Source organism: Polypterus senegalus, chromosome 2 (assembly GCF_016835505.1).
Source record: "Polypterus senegalus isolate Bchr_013 chromosome 2, ASM1683550v1, whole genome shotgun sequence".
Lineage (NCBI taxonomy): Eukaryota > Metazoa > Chordata > Cladistia > Polypteriformes > Polypteridae > Polypterus > Polypterus senegalus.
Window position 1 is genome coordinate 289,645,261 of NC_053155.1, and position 18,614 is coordinate 289,663,874.

At 37.5% G+C, this 18,614-nt stretch overlaps 1 protein-coding gene across 1 annotated transcript in view; it reads left to right on the forward strand.

Moving 5' to 3' along the window:
• The window catches only part of LOC120523981 (relaxin receptor 2-like), a 345,306-nt gene that overhangs the window by 304,722 nt on the left and 21,970 nt on the right, over window positions 1–18,614 (forward strand). The window lies entirely within an intron of this gene.

Sequence of the window (18,614 nt, forward strand, 5' to 3'; positions counted from 1 at the left end):
GCACAACACATTCCAGCACAGTCACAGCACAATGCAAATTCTTCTTCTTCTTTCTCTCTTTTTTTTCCTCCTGACAAGCTTTATCTCCCTACTCCCAACTCTGGCTCACTGAGTATTGTCTGCTGGCCCCTTTTATACGGTACCCAGAAGTTCTCCAGGTGCTTGTTGATGCATTTCCGGCAGCACTTCCCGGTGTGACGGAAGAGCTGCACTCCAGGGCTCAGCAGCTGTTGCAGCACCCCCTGGTGGCACCCACATATCCCAACAGGGTTGTATCCAACTCCAACTCCCATGGGACCCTGCCATCTACCGTTCCAAGGGAGGTACTGCTCTGGATATGCTCACTCCCCCAGTCCTTCCAGCATGGATGCATCCTGGTCGGGCAAGGTCCCCGGCCATATGCCACAACAGACAGACAAATAGATATATATTATTACTATTATTATTATTATTAGAACAACTTTATTAAATTCATTTAAAACCACATGATCTATGAGTAACCACAGAAAAACAACATAATAATGTTAATAATAAATCCACATCTGCGGTGGGTTGGCACCCTGCCCAGGATTGGTTCCTGCCTTGTGCCCTGTGTTGGCTGGGATTGGCTCCAGCAGACCCCCGTGACCCTGTATTCGGATTCAGCGGGTTAGAAAATGGATGGATGGATAAATCCACATTCACAACTTTTAAATGCTCCCAGTTCTTCCCTTCTTTATTACATAAATGCCCACCCAAGCCCCAACCACTCCATTCATCCCTTCCATCCCACAATCCCACTCATTCATTTCAATACAAATATTGATTTCTGATCATACATATTCTGTTAATGGTAAAATTAGGATATTTTAAATTGGTGACATTTGTCATTTTCATATTTACACAATTCATTATTTATACACCACTTACCTTTAAACTGTAGAAGATGTCTAGTAGATTTACAAAATTTCAAATCCACTTCTATCCTACATTCATATAACATTTTAAATAATGCTATGAGGTCTGTGGTGCCTGCTCCCTTAACTTTATTATTCCTGGTTTTAATAAAATTAACCACGTTTATATCTGTATTTATTTTTTTGAGTTCTATACCCCAAATACAAACCATTATAAGAGTCCCTCAATCAGCCTCTGTATCATTTTAAAAAAGCTCCCAGTCTTTTACAAATCATAAAACAGTGAAATACAGTTTCCCTCAGCCCACAGAAAGGACAGGTATCTGAAACCCCTGGACAGATAATCAATAGAAAGAGGTTCACAGCAACCATACCATGCAATATCCTCCACTGTTAATCCCCTACCCTACCTATAGTGCTCTCCAGGCTGGCAGAAAGAAATTATAAAAAGAGAGAAAACATATGACTTGGCATCACAGTCACAGTTAAGCATTATGTAGGTGTATTGCAGTGTATTGTAGGGTTTCACATACATCTGAATTATTTTCATGTTTTTTTTTGGTCATGTTTCTCACATTTACCTCTAGAAGTGAGCTTGATAGTAGGAACAGTTCTGCTTCTACATTTAGTAAACATATTACCTACTGTAATCAAAATGAGTAACACATTGGTTTATACTGCTCTCTAACATCTCAGCTTCCGCTTGTCCATTATGTTATACTGGCCGGGCCTAAAGTTACTTTTGCTTCCCACAGACCAGTCCATCAGATATTCCACTCTGGCCTCCCATCCAAGTATAAAACCATCCTTCTTCCTGTTCTCCTCCTACACCAGTGGTGTCCAACTCTGGTCCTTTTAATTGACAGACCCCTAAATTGTTTCTTTTTACCTTAATTAGAAGTCATACAAAAATAAGACACAAAACAAGCCACCACTACCAGCTCACCTGCATCCATCAGATAATATCAAAAAATAGAGAAAAATGAAGGTCTCAGTAAGGTTGATCTGCTCAGGTCGTCCGACATTTTGATGGTGTTCCTAGTAAAAACAGAAAATCAGCAGTTTTTGAAATGTTTGCTGTGGCAGAATAAGAGCACCAGAAAACACTGGAATTAATTAATGGGTTTAATTAACAGCAAGAATCATCTTCTCATTAAATAGTAGTCCTCACAGGTGGCGCAGTGGTAGTGCTGCTGCATTGTAGTAAGGAGACTGTGGAAGGTTGTGGGTTCACTTCCCGGTTCCTCCCTGTGTGGATAGCGCTTTGAGTACTGAGAAAAGTGCTATATAAATGTAATGAATTATTATTAGTTGGTTGGATTGAAATTGGTTGGAGTTTGAAGCCCCGATTTAGCTGGTCATCTGTTGGCTTGTTTCACATCTCATTTGTGTTTGGCTACCATTTAATGAAGAAAGGAATCAATTCAGAGAACTGAATCCTTAAAAATATGGCTATTAAAATGAAGGGGAAAGAAGTTAATTAGCAGTGGAAACTGGTCACTGATTAGGAAAAGGGTCAGAATGAAAACCTGCCACCACTGCAGCCCTCCAGGATAGAAATTGGACACCCTGTTATACACTGTCTTATCAGTATCAGGCTTCTTATCATGGAGGCAAATGAGGTGTTCGCCTTGGGTGGCAAAATTTGGGGCAGCATTTTTTAACAATACTGACTCAAATAACTCCTTTTAACCGAATTACGTTGTTTTATATTGCAATGTTTGGCTTAAACATCTGATAACCTACACGAGAATGTTATGAGTGGTCCACCAAATATGAAGATACACCATACTTACATCTCGGAAGCTCTCTTCACGCAGAATATTCTTGTTTCTTCTAATTTCTTCTGGAGCAGATTTGTAGTTTTATTTTTGTTTTCATGGTGACTTGGCATAAATATAAGGGGGCCAACATTCATAGGCTACAAGGAAGACAATAAAAATAATCCTTAAACTAGGGTAGCATAGGACCCACAGATGTGACAAAATAAAATGAAACCATCAAAATGGCAACAGAACTTTAGCTCTTGACTAAATTGCTAAAGGCGTACTCCGGTTTCCTCCCACAGTCCAAAGACATGCAGGTTAGGTGCATTGGCGATTCTAAATTGTCCTTAGTCTACGTGACCATCATCATCAGGTCCTTCCATGAGAACCCTAAATGCAAAGAGGACTGTTTGACTTATGTTAGGTAGATTGCCCAGAGGGGACTGGGCGGTCTCGTGGTCTGGAACCCCTACAGATTTTATTTTTTTTCTCCAGCTTTGGAGGTTTTTTTGTTTTTTCTGTCCACCCTGGCCATCGGACCTTACTTATTCTATGTTAATTAATGTTGACTTATGTTTATTTTTTATTGTATCTTCTATTTTTCTATTCATTTTGTAAAGCACTTTGAGCTACATTTTTTTCTATGAATATGTGCTATATAAATAAATGTTGATTGATTGATTGATTAGTGTGTGCTTGGTGTGTGTGTGTGTGTGTGTGTGTGTGTGTGTGCCCTGCGGTGGGCTGGTGCCTTGCCCGGGGTTTGTTTCCTGCCTTGCGCCCTGTGTTAGCTGGGATTGGCTCCAGCAGACCCCCATGACCCTATAGTTAGGATATAATGGGTTGGATAATGGATGGATGGATGATTTAATTCAGACTACAATCATCTTCCAAATTGGCTTACTTTAAAACTTGCATTAAAGCATGGCAAATATCATTCTCCATTGTTCACCAGCATCTGTGACATTCACTCTTGACGCACTAAAGCAGTTCCCAATAGTCCGTCTCTCACTGGAAAAACTCAGAGCTTGTGCATTGATTGAATAGTTATATTGCATTATTTGGATATATTAGTGAGGATACAGTAAATATGAATCTTAGGCAACTGCTTAGAGATAATCATTATTAATTTTATGATTATATTAATCCTGTCTATGTATTTCAGTAATCTAAATGAAATGTGTATATTTATGGAGCTACCTTGGTAAGATTATAACTTGACTGTCACCATCATCGTAAGCTGCGTGTTAGGCTGGTGGTTTAAGTAGAAAGCTACTCAATGTAAGTAAAGTTTTAGTGAAAATTTGATTATGTGACACAAAAGTTTTTGTTTCATTAGAGAAACTTGAAATGGAAAAAAAATAAATACATAATTAAAGCCTGCTAATTCAATTCAATTTGTACATGTTTTCAGAAATGTCACACCTCAAGCGTATTATATTTTTCTGAGACAATCTTGTAAACAGCCATTGCTATAACAAGAAGCAGTGGACTGGCATCCTATCTTGGGCTGTTGGGATAGGCCCTGGCCCGCCATCATCTAATGTGGATGAAGTGGGATTTAACAATGCAACTTTGCATCTGCTTTAGACAACACTCCCATCGCAGCACATCCTGACTGGACTGCTGGGATATGAGCACTGAGGAACTCAAGTGACTAATGTGGCTTCTGAGAGGATGTTTCTTCTTTTCAGTAACGCGTTGTACATTATGTTATGGCTGCTCTTCTGTCCTTTTCTTGCACCCTCTGCTTATTAATTGCATTTATTTAAACAATTTAAAAAAAAAATAATAGTAAAAAAAACTCTGAAAATATCAGGGAATTGCCAGAAGTATAAAAGTACTTTCATTATAGCAGAAAAAATAATTTAAAGCAAAACCCTTTTTGAAAAGGCTTGAAAGAGAAGTTTTATTAACGTGCTAAATTATTGCTGTTCTGTGTGCTTAAATGAACCATTTGAGACATTGCCTAAATAGCTGACTGGCCAATATTGACTTCTTTTGTGAATACGTCAAGAATATGGAAAGTATTGCACTCACTTTAATAAATGACCATTCTTCCTAGGTTTCAACATGTCATTAAAAATGAACGTTTTAAAGAAAATGAACTGGCACGACAGGCACAGTCTGGCACCGTAGTGATGATTGTGCTTGAAAATGCCTTCAGTCAGCAGTTTCTGAAATACTCAGACCAGCCCGTCTGGCACCAACAACCATTCAAAGTCACTTAAATCACCTTTCATCCCCATTCTGATGCTCGGTTAGAACTTCAGCAGGTTGACGAAGTCTGCATGTCCTAATGCATTGAGTTGCTCCCATGTGATTGGTTGATTAGACATCTGCGTTAACAAGCAGTTGAACAAGTGTACCATATAAAGTGGCCCATGAGTGTATATAGTTTGACTAACAACCATGTGCTACTTTTTTCCTATTCTCTGAAGAATACCCATCAATAAAACAACAGTTTTTTGGGGGTATTATCTTAAATTTCTTCTTCTCTGAATGAGTGGCTAAGATGAGTAAATACAGCAGGTTGATGGCGATGGTCTTATCAAACATCAGTGGAATGCAGTGAACCTTTCCTCTTTAAGAAGCTGCAGATTTCACTGCACACCCTGTTAGTGGAAAAATGTGCTGGAAGATGTTATGGATGATTAGTCACTGATCACTAAGTTATAAACACCACTTAGTTTAGTAAATTTATTTTGCATGGAATAACACAACATTACAAAACATAACATAACACAATGTAAATGGTAAATTAGATAAATTTCACACAAATGTTAGAAGTTTTCATTTACTTGGGAGTACCATATGTAACATCAAGTGAATTATTGAGTAGTACCTGCACCCCATATACCAAGATACAACCAAACCACACAGTCATGTGTTCAAAGAAAGATGTTTTTAATTTAAACAATACCTTCGATGGGTAAATAAGTTCAGTTCTTTCCCTTTCCTTTACATTTCCACCTCTACCTCCATCTCTACTCTCCTACAAGAAGTCTTGTCCATCTCCTTCCGACAGTGACCCATGATAAAGAGGAGCCAACTTCTTTTCTGCTGGACCCAGGAGTACTTCTGGTGCCACAACACTGCATGTTGGTCCGTGCCAGGCGGATGCCCCCCAAAGATGTGGGGTTGTTCCCCTGAAGTTCCTCCTGGGAGCACCCAAGTACCCGAACAGGGCTGCTCCTCAGGACTACAGTTCCCAATATGCCATACGGGTGTACAAATAGGAGCTCCACCAGAGAGATGCTGCCACCTTGTGTATAGGAGGAATATATGGCCCCAGGAAGTAGTCTTACTCTGTTATTCTGTTTAGTCCTCCTGGCTGGGAAAGGTACCACTAACCAATCCAGTCGGGATGTGTGTCCTTCCACATCTCATAATGGCCTCCCATCAGGAAAGATACCATTAACCAACTCAGATACCCATCCATCCATGTCCTTCTTATATCATGGCTTCCTTGCCAGGAAAGGAACTGTCTACTGTGGCCGGTCTGCCAGTCCATTTGTGTCCTCTATGACAGTAGGGTAGTAGATAGCAGTACTTGAGAGATATTTCAAACTTAACTAGATGATATTTTTGCAAAAGTTAGTTCAATAGAGATTAATAAGTTATGTTGGACTGAGTGGCCTGCCCTCAAACAATTGATCTTATAACATTTTTAAATTCGCTATTGTCTTTTAACTCATACTAGCCAACCCGCGGCGTAGCATACGCCGCATAATCATGCCACTTTTTTAATGATTTTTAAGCACAGGTGAAAAAGTGAACATTTGAAAAATCCGTAATTTAATAAACTACCAAGAAAAGTAACATTGCAACAATGCACGCTACGAACCAACATACGAAAAATGAAAAACATTATTTGTACAAAATCTTAATTTATCTATCCATTCCTAAATAATTAAATGGCCAAGCTATTTCGTATCAGTTCAATATGCTGCTTGTTAAAACGGATGACTTCCGCTCTTATGCACACTTAGTGCTGCGTGGGTATTATGAACTATCGTATCTGTTCAAGTTCTATTTAAATTTTAAATATAAGTAAGTTTTATTTAGTTGACAGAAATATCTTTGGTAGGAATGTAAGTTAAATTTAGTCATCATTGCATAAATTTTTCTTCACCATAGAAATTTAAAGACTAAATTCAACTTACATTCCTACCAAAGATATTTCTGTCGACTAAACAGAACCTACTTATATCCAAATAGAACTTGAAAAGATATATTTTTTCGAATCTGACCGCTCATTTTAGATCGATTTTTGACACGCAATACATCGACATGCTGTTGTGCTCTCGCCTTTCTGCCTCAATAAGTCACCATCGCTTCACTCATACTTTTTTACTGTTCATTTAATCATGGCTAGTCGCGAAAAAATTAGAAAATGGAAGGTGGATTACACTGAGTATGGCTTTACCAAAACAATTATTGATGGAGAATAAAGTATCCATTATTCATAAAGCTTCAATTGGTAATCTGTTTTTCTGCGTTAACCTCATATTTTTCCATACTTCTTCTCAAACAAAGGGGGTGCGAGGGTAAAATGAATCGGGAAGCACTGTCCCAGAGCGAGGGACGGGGCTGGACAGCGCTCATTCAGTACGCACTGCCTGCTCATGTGCCCGCCCCCAACTCCTTACCTGAGTCGCTTTCGTCTATGTACAGTCCACATGCACCTCTGAACCACGTTGACTTTTCATTGTTCTTTGCAGTTCCGGCTGCTTTTCTATATATAATCCACCAAGTCACCCAACCATGGTAGTAGCGAGAGGTGGTGTGTACAAAGGGCAGGGACATAATCAGTGCGAGCGTAAGACCCTCACGTACTGGGAATTCCTCATTCGTGGGGAACAATTGCAAGCCCTGGTCTCCATCACGAATGGGGTCCAAAGGCTTACCCACGCCTCTCGGCGCCGGGTAGACACATGTTGATCCATTCAGTGTAGCGCGTGTGCAGTACCAGACATACAAGGGCATCACAGACCTGTTAATGTTCAGTCTCACGTGGCTGAAATCCACTTGTCCCTCTAAGAATTTGGACGCCCACCGCTCTTGGGTCGCGTAACTATTTAACAGGCAGGAGTCTCGCTTGTTTTCGGAATTAACCAGCCCACCAACTAAGAACAGCCATGCACCACCACCCGCAGAATCGAGAAAGAGCTATCAATCTGTCAATCCTCTCCGTTTCCGGGCCGGGTGAGGTTTCCCGTGTTGAGTCAAATTAAGCGAAAGGCTCCACACCTGGTGGTGCCCTTCCATCAATTCCTTTAAGTTTCAGCTTTGCAACCATACTCCCCCCTGAACCCAAAGACTAGGGGAATGATGCCGCCGGATCGCCAGTCAGCATCGTTTATGGTCGGAACTACGACGGTATGTGACTGTCTTCGAACCTCCGACTTTCGTTCTTGAATTAATGAAAATATTCTTGGCAAATGCTTTCGCTCTCGCTCAAATTGTTGGCGGGCATGGCTCTGTCGTGTGTGTGCCATGGTCGGCTGCTTTGTGAATTGTTGGTCGTATCCCATGGTCTTAGAGTTGGTGGGCGTGGCGCTGTGTTGTCAGAGGGCGTGGCTCTGTGAGTTGAGTTGTCGTCGTATCACATGGTCTTAGCGTTGGTGGGCGGGTCTCTGTGAGTTGGCGGCCGTGGCTCTGTCTTGCATGCGTCTTGCTTGCCATGGACTTACTGAATATATATATAGACTAGCAAAATACCCGCGCTTCACAGCGGAGAAGTAGTGTGTTAAAGAAGCAATGAAAAGAAAAGGAAACATTTTGAAAATAACGTAACCTGATTGTCAATGTAATTGTTTTGTCACTGTTGTGAGTGATGAGTGTTGTTGTCATATATATATATACTAGCAGAATACCCGCGCTTCGCAGCGGAGAAGTAGTGTGTTAAAGAAGGTACGAAAAAGAAAAGGAAAAATTTAAAAAATAATGTAACATGGTTGTTAATGTAATTGTTTTGTAATTGATATGAGTGTTGTTCTCATATCTATATATATATATAAATATAAATATAAATATATATATATATTTACACACACACACAAACATATATATATACATATCTATACTATGAGGGGCGTTCAGGAAAAAAGATTGGTTTGTAAATATATACATTGGTTCAGATATTTATATCGGTTCAGATACATTGGTTTGAATATATACATTGGTTTTAATACATCCATTCAGATATATATTTCGGTTCAAATATATACATTGGTTGGGATGTATTGGTTGAGATATATACATCGGTTTGAATACATCCGTTCAGATATATACATTGGTTTGAATACATCCGTTCAAATATATACATTGGTTGAGATATATATATTGGTTGATATACATTGGTTTAAATATATATATTGGTTAAAATAGATTGGTTTAGATATATACATCGGTTCAGATACATCCGTTCTGATATATATATTGGTTCAGATAGATCGGTTCAGATATATACATTGGTTGGGATTTATGGGCAGGCACAACGCGGTCACCCATGTTTAGCATCTCCCTTTTGCTTCATCATTGCTTCAACACTGTTGTAATTATTGTGAACATTTTATACAAGCAGCATACGCTTGTCTGTCGCGTTTGTTTAGTAAGCCCTATTTGTTGGGGTCCTCGATTTCAAAGCACTTTTTTCCTTTCATTATTTAAAACACTCGGCAGATACCGCCTCTTCGCCTCGCTCCGTCCCCCGGCTCATTGTACCCGCCTCACTCGCTCCCTCTTGTCCCTCCCATGACAGATTCTTCTCAAAAGCAGAGTTACTAGAAAGCATTAATCGCAACCGCAGTACCTCCCATTTTTTCACCTCATGAGACGCTGGTTTATCATTGGTGGAAAGCCGCCCGTGATATCTGTTATTCCGTATTGGCAGCATTTCATTAAAGAGCGATCTGCTTCAGCAAGGAACTTAGTCCTGTTTGCTGAAAGAATGTTATGGAGGAAAACACTGGAGTTGCTCTCTTTCTTTAAATGTTGATCAGGGATCAAAATGACCAGAATATTCCGCATCACAAATAACTGATGTTTAACTGATGTTTTTATAGTAAAACGAACAAAACCACACACACTCACAAACTCACAAATCATGGGTCGCGACGCATTACTACTAATTAAGCGTATCTGTCAAGGGCGATTATTTTTTCACCCCATAAAACAGATTCTTCTCAAAAGCTGAATTACCAGGAAGCATTGATCGCAACCGCAGTACCTCCCATTTTTTTCACCTCAACAGACGCTGGTTTATCATTGACCAAAGCCCGGTGATTTCTGTTATTCCGTATTGGCAGCATTTCATTAAAGGGCGATCTGGTTCAGCAAGGAACTTAGTCCTGTTAGCTGAAAGGATGTTATGGATGTAAACACTGGAATAGCACTGTTTCTTCTGAATGTTTATCAGTGATCAGGGACCAGATTGATCAGAATATTCCTGCTTCACAAATAACTGATGTCTATTTTATTGTAAAACTGAGAAAACCAAACACGCGCACGTACACAACACAAATACTCAAACTCACACATTGTGGGTCGCACATACTGCTGATTAAGTGTATCTGTCACGGACGATCATTTTTTTTACCTAATAAAACTTTAGTTCGTCAAATTTAGAAAGCAGCGAGGTGATTTCTATTATTCCTTATTGGCAGCATTTAATTTAAAGATGATTCACGTCAACGAGGTGAAAGAGTCTCTTATTTTGACAGGGCGATCGTTTTAAGGCTTAAGCATTTTGATTGACTTACAAAAGAAAATAGCTATTACTTACCCGTAGTGCTCAAAATTATAATGCGCGTATCTATAAGGAAGAGGTGGTGGTAAGATTGCTGACTCGCAGTTAAATGATCACTGGTTTGTGTCCAGGGGGCTTCCTTTCTGTTATTTTATTTATTTACCTATTTATTTTTACAAATTGCTTTGAGTAGTAAGAAAGGCGCTATAAAACGTAAGGAATTAATAACAATTGTATTATTATTATTATTATTATTATTATTATTATTATTATTATACGTGTGAATGCATGATCAAATTCAGCCGCTGCGTAGTGGGGTAAGAATAGGGACAATACCACGAGTTCATTGAAATAATTACACAGCAAGGTGCACACGCAATGCAAACATAATGTGTATATTATTGAAGTAAAGGTTCATATAAATTAATTATATACAACTTTTTAACAAGTTGAGAGATGTCAACTGGTTAAAATGCACGAAATTATACATGATTGCTTTACAGTTCACACATAGTGTATGTATATTGTTAAAATAATGATATAAAAATCCTATAAAATGCTATAGAATCTGCGTCGTAGACTTATTTTGTGTCAAATTTCTTCAAAGAAGTTTTTAATTAGTTTGCTTTAAAAAAATCTTACGGCAAACATGTGAACCGTAGAAAATCGCTGATCTTTATCAATTTGTTTTAATGCATGCTCCGTGCAAAATGCTGTCATATCTGTTAGTAAACATGCACGCACAGCGATGTCCTGATGTCTGCGTTCTAAGGCTGCAGGTAAATTAAACGCTATTGACGTTTTACCGGGGTGCTTTGTGATTGAGGGCGGACAGTAAACTTTGTTAAAATGATATCGAAAAATACCAGTCGTCAGTTGTGTTTTTTAGTCGTTTTGGCGTGTTTACTGTTCTGTTACCAAAAAATTCTTCAACGGGGATCATCAACAAAGAAACATGGATAGTAAGATTTAGTAAAATATCAGTAATAATAATACATTGCTCGACGCCTAGTAACACTTTACAAAGACATTTAAAAGACAGCTCGTTAAAATAAATGTAGCAGTCCATTGTCACGCTATAAGTGACAGCTTGCTCTTAAACATTTACACAGGTGTTTTTTCCTGGGAATAAAAAGGGGGAAAAATCCACGGAAATGTTTTGTTTTGAACTCAAATTTCACCTCAAGCCATGTGAGTCATTAAAACTATTGGAATGAAAACGCATGTCTCATCCACTGGTCGGTACGCTCATTTTCCATGGCTGCTGTAGAGCTGTAAAATGTGTGCCCTCTGACTGCTGATTATACAAAATAGTTAAAAATATGTAAAATTGATTTTAAAAGGTTGTAGATATAGTTTTCTATATAATCTTCTCCACTATGTGTTTGCATCCTATTCCCTACAGGCAACACTCATTTCCATGGCTAGAGCAGATCCATGGGCTTGTGTGCACCCTGTCTGCCTCTTTCAAAATGAACCCTGGATAACTAATATTGTCTGAAATCCATGGTAAAAGATTGTTGAAAGTCATCTATATAACTTTCAAGTCTACTGTGTCCCATTATCCTCTCCACTCAAAGGGACACTCACTTCTACAGCTGAGCTTTTCGTCAGAGTTGTGAGCTTCAACTGTTGCTTGCAGAATGAACATTAGACAATTTTATTGGATTGGCTGTTTTTCATTATATTAATATTAATTTATTTATTCATTCAGCCTCTGTTAAAAAGAAGCACATTTTCCCTTAGAGTACAAGTTCTATCTAATTATCTATCTATATGAAATACATGAGACTTGGAAAAATTCATATTATTTGTCAAATGAAGTACCAAATATCCACATTTGTAGGACAAGTCAATTAAAGAGTCCGACAAACAGCAACTGAGATATTAAAACATTTTATTGAATCTGTTCTGACAATTATAGTCTTTTAATTAAAATAATGATTATAATTATCAGAAAACGTAGCCATTTTAATGTCAGCATAAAACCAGGCCAGTAACATTTTTTTGAAATAATTTCAGCAGTTTTATAAATTCCAGAATGTACACCAATAGCACTGGCATGAACTTCCTTACAAGTATCCTTTGTCTCCTAAACTCAACAAATAACTTTCATATTCCTCCTGTTGCTCTGCTTGTCTTTTTTGACAATAGTAAAGGTCATCCTCTTTAAAAAATTATATTCACGCAGCAATTAAAAATATGGTTATAATGTAAAACACTTCAAACAAGCCTGTAAAATGTACATTTTCTTTGTTTAAGTTGACTTCTTCAATGGATCTAACACTTACAACATGGGGCACTACAACACACATACACAAATATCTTTTAGTATTGTTTTAATATAGCCTTGAAAATTGTTGGTATCTGTCCTCTATCCAAGCCACCCATTTACAAAAGAGATTTACAGGCTTGGGCCCAGGACAAAAAATGAGACGGAAAGAAATGCCAAACTAGTGCTTACCACACTGACGCTTGCTCATACTACTACAGTTTAAAAGTGCCACCCAACCTGATGCCAACTCTTTCAGATGGGTAGTGAAACCAAGAAAATGTATTAATGGACACAGGAAAAAGTTAAAAGACTTATTCTGACAGTGACCATGTTGGGGATTGTTGATCTGTGAAGTGGCAGTAAAAATAAAAAAAATTTAAAAACCTGATTACAAAATATATTAAGAAAACTCAAAAGGTTTGATTAATTTATGAAAACTCCATAGAATACTTTCTAATACATGTTTTCCTTCAACAGTCATGCTAATGTCAGAATTTGTGTGTTTTATCACTTATACTTTGTGCACATATTGATGCTGTTTTATGGAAAACAAACACACAGTAAATAATTATCAGCGGTTACAATTTAAATGTATATTTGCAGTATATACTGTACTGTATCCTGAAATGCCAAATTAGAAATGAGAAGATGATGAAAAGTTATATTTTGTTTAATATACTTTAAACAAACTGATCACAAAATGTCCTAATCAGTTTGACTTTGTTGGTACCCTAGAGTGGCACATATCCTGGAAGAAGTCCTATCAGGTTTATTTGGATTTAAAAAACCAAAATAATAATAATAATAATATATTACATTTATATAGCATTTTTCTGGCTACTCACAGCGATTTTCATAAACATACTTAAAAAGACAGTGTAAGCGCTTGATTTTTTTAATTAGTGGATGAGTAAGGACATAGTAAACAAAAAGTGATATAGAAGACTTCCTTCAATCTCTTTAAATAAACTATGGACAGTTTTGTAATTCCAGTGTTAATTTACAAGCAGAAGACGGGGGCACGCGTTTCTACAGCATAGACCAAGCTGTGGAAATAAGTGTCTCCTCTGCTAGAAGGGATTAAGAGACACACTCGATATGAAAACGTTATAAAAGACTGTCTAATAGACTTATTAAAGAAACTGTGCACAATTGTAACTGCCTGGTGTTCATTTTGTAATGGACCACAGCAGATAAGGAATGCCACAGGCTGCTAAAAGTTTTTTAAATACATTTGATGAGTTTTAATCTCCCATGAAAAACGGTGCAGAGAACTCCTATGTGTTTTATAGGATAATTGCACCTGCTGTGAAAATGAGAATCCTCTCCAATGTACAGGAGGTGAAAGGGTGGGTGTGATAGGAAATTTATTTATTTATTTATATAGAACTACTGTATATTTCATTCCAATAGTTTTGATTGGCTCACATGGCGGAGGTGAAATTTGAGTTCAACAACAAAACCTTTCCCGTGGATTTTTCCCCCCTTTTTTATTCCCAGGAAAAACCACCTGTGTAAATGTTTAAGAGCAAGCTGTCACTTATAGCATGACAATGGATTGCTACATTTATTTTAACGAGCTCATCATTTTACCAAAGTTTACTGTCCGCCCTCAATCACAGAGCACCCCAGTAAAATGTCAATAGCGTTTAATTTACCTGCAGCCTTAGAACGCAGACATCAGGACATCGCTGTGCGTGCATGTTTATTAACAGATATGACAGCATTTTGCACGGAGCATGCGTTAAAACAAATTGATTAAGATCAGCGATTTTCAACGGTTCACATGTTTGCCGTAAGATTTTTTTAAAGCAAACTAATTAAAAACTTCTTTGAAGAAATTTGACACAAAATAAGTCTACGACGCAGATTCTATACCATTTTATAGGAATTTTACATCATTATTTTAATAATATACATACACTATGTGTGGACTATAAAGCAATACATGTATAATTTCGTGCATTTTAACCAGTTGACATCTCTCAACTTGTTAAAAAGTTGAATATAATTAATTTATATGAACCTTTACTTCAATAATATACACATTATGTTTGCATTGCGTGTGCACCTTGCTGTGTAATTATTTCAATGAACTCGTGGTATTGTCCTTATTCATACCCCACTACGCGGCTGAATTTGATCATGCATTCACACGTATAATAATAATAATAATAATAATAATAATAATAATACTATTATTATTATTATTAATTCCTTACATTTCTTACTACTCAAAGCAATTTGTAAAATAAATAAGTAAATAAATAAAATAACAGAAAGGAAGCCCCCCGGACACAAACCAGTGATCATTTAACTGCGAGTCAGCAATCTTACCACCACCTCTTCCTTATAGATACGCGCATTATAATTTTGAGCACTACGGGTAAGTAATAGCTATTTTCTTTTGTAAGTCAATCAAAAATGCTTAAGCCTAAAAAAAGATCGCCCTATCAAAATAAGAGACTCTTTCACCTTGTTGAAGTGAATCATCTTTAAATTAAATGCTGCCAATAAGGAATAATAGAAATCACCGCGCTGCTTTCTAACTTTGACGAACTAAAGTTTTATTGGGTGAAAAAAAAATGATCGTCCGTGACAGATACACTTAATCAGCAGTATGTGCGACCCACGATGTGTGAGTTTGAGTATTTGTGTTGTGTATGCAGCGTGTGTTTGGTTTTCTCAGTTTTACAATAAAAACAGACCTCAGTTATTTGTGAAGCAGGAATATTCTGATCAATCTGGTCCCTGATCACTGATAAACATTCAGAAGAAACAGTGCTATTCCAGTGTTTTCCTCCATAACATCCTTTCAGCAAACAGGACTAAGTTCCTTGCTGAACCAGATCGCCCTTTAATGAAATGCTGCCAATACGGAATAACAGAAATCACCGGGCGGCTTTCGGTCAATGATAAATCAGCGTCTGTTGAGGTGAAAACATGGGAGGTACTGCGGTTGCACTCAATGCTTCCTGGTAACTCAGCTTTTGAGAAGAATCTGTTTTATGGGGTGAAAAAATAATCGTCCTTGACAGATACGCTTAATCAGTAGTACGCGCGACCCACGATTTGTGAGTGTGAGTGTGTGTGTGAGCGTGTACGTGCTTGTGTGTGGTTTTATTAGTTTTACTATAAAAATAGTTAAACATCAGTTATTTGTGATGCGGGAATATTCTGGTCATTTTGATCCCTGATGAACATTTAAAGAAACAGAGCAACTCCAGTGTTTTCCTCCATAACATTCTTTCAGCAAACAGGACTAAGTTCCTTGCTGAAGCAGATCGCTTTAATGAAATGCTGCCAATACGGAATAACAGATGTCACCAGGCTGCTTTCCACCAATGATAAACCAGCGTCTGAGGAGGTGAAAAAATGGGACGTACTGTGGTTGTGATTAATGCTTTCTAGTAACTCTGCTTTTGAGAAGAATCTGTCATGGGAGGGACAAGAGGGAGCAGTGAGGCGGGTACAATGAGCGGGCGGACGGAGCGAGGCGAAGAGGCGGGTATCTCGAGTGTTTTAAATAATGAAAGGAAAAAAAGTGCTTTGAAATCGAGGGCCCCCAACAAATAGGGCTTACGAAACAAAACGCGACAGACAAGCGTATGCTGCTTGTATAAAATGTTCACAATAATTACAACAGTGTTGAAGCAATGATGAAGCAAAAGGGAGATGCTAAACATGGGTGACCGCGTTGTGCCTGCCCATAAATCCCAACCAATGTATATATCTGAACCGATCTATCTGAACCAATATATATATCAGAACGGATGTATCTGAACCGATGTATATATCTAAACCAATCTATTTTAACCAATATATATATTTAAACCAATGTATATCAACCAATATATATATCTCAACCAATGTATATATTTGAACGGATGTATTCAAACCAATGTATAAATCTGAACGGATGTATTCAAACCGATGTATATATCTCAACCAATACATCCCAACCAATGTATATATTTGAACCGAAATATATATCTGAATGGATGTATTAAAACCAATGTATATATTCAAACCAATGTATCTGAACCGATATAAATATCTGAACCAATGTATATATTTACAAACCAATCTTTTTTCCTGAACGCCCCTCATATATACATATACACATACATATACATACACACATACATACACACACATATATACACACAAATACATATATATATATATATACATACATACACACACACATATATAAACATATATATACATATACATACATATCTACATATATACACACACAGCTATTTCGTATCAGTGCAATACGCTGTTTGTTAAAACGGATGACACCCGCTCTTACGTGCAAGTCTGCGTGGATATTATGAACTATCAGATTTGTTCAAGTTCTATTTAAATTTTAAATAGAAGGAATTTTTATTTAGTCGACAGAAATATCTTTGGTAGGAATGGTAAAAACAGACAGGAATATTATTCGTGAATAAATCAACTCAAACCTTAAACAACTTATAATATTTTGCTCTCCATAAAAATATATCCTGTCTAAATTATACAAGTTAGAAATAAAGTAAACATTAAAAGAACAAACATTCAAATTTCTTTACTCTTATGTAATTTTATATTTTATAAAAAATAAACTTAGATTTTAAATATCCCAAAAGATTTTGCTCTCCATAAAAATATATCTTGGTAATAGGGAAAGTGGGGCAAGTGGTTGTGTCTCCCATAAAAGCAGCCTCAATTGAAATCACTTTGTGATTGTGCACGGTAAAACGTCCGCTGAAGTGTCAGATTCTTATTTAATTCTTCTGCTTTCTGTATCTTCTGCATTGCATTCAGGTCTTTCAGGTTACCCTGATGTTTTGTTTTATAGTGCCGTCTTAGATTAAATTCTGTAATTACAGCCACATTAGCTCCACAAATGAGACACACGGGTTCAGTAAACATATACTCAGCCTCCCATCGGTTTTAAAGGCTCTATTTTCAGAATCAACTTTTCTCTTCAGCATCGTGTGAGCTAGCTTCGCAATAACTTGCAGCATCTTAAGGTAGACTTGATTAACGCGGTAACTGTTCGCAAGGCAGCTGAAGCGCTGCATTATGGGATCTGTAGTTTATTGTGTTACCAGCGCTTCATATACCCGGCTTTAATAACAATAATACAGTATATAAAATGATCTCGCGGGCGGATATAATTACGCCGGGCGGATGTGGCCTGGCCCTTGAGTTTGACACATATGGACTAAATAGAACTTGAAAAGATATATTTTTTCAAATGTGATCGCGCAATTCAGATAGAGTTGACGCGACTACAGCCTGCATGCCTCAATAAGTCATCCTCCCTCGCTCTTACTTTTTACCGTTCATCTAATGAATACACTGAGTATGGCTTTACCAAAACAATCATTGATGGCGAATAAAGTATCCATTATTCGAGTATGTAGATCGGGATATATATATATACATATATATATACCCGCGTATCGCAGGAGAAGTAGTGTGTTAAAAAGCTAGAAAAGAAAAGGGAACATTTTAAAAATAGCGTAACATGACTGTCAATATACAGTATTTGTTTTGTGAGTGTTACTGAGTGTTGCTGTCATCAAGGATTTGATTATCATTATTTCTTTCAATCAGGTTCGTATTTGTAGGATGTGTTGTGTTCAAGTTACATTCCGTGTTTGTCAATCGTTGTAAAGATGACAGGTTTCATTCATCGATTCGTTTCTTACTGCATCAATAAACAGCTCGTCTTCTTCTTTATCTGAGACCTGACACACTGCATGCACGGGTTTTTTACACTGTCTTCCTTTAGCGGGACATTGACTTTTTCCAACGTGTGCTTTGTTTCCGCAGTAGTTGGATTTATGAATATGCTTGTATGTATCAGACGCTTCATATTTTTTGCTGCCTTTTCAATTGTGTAATTCGGTTTTTGTTCAGCGCTC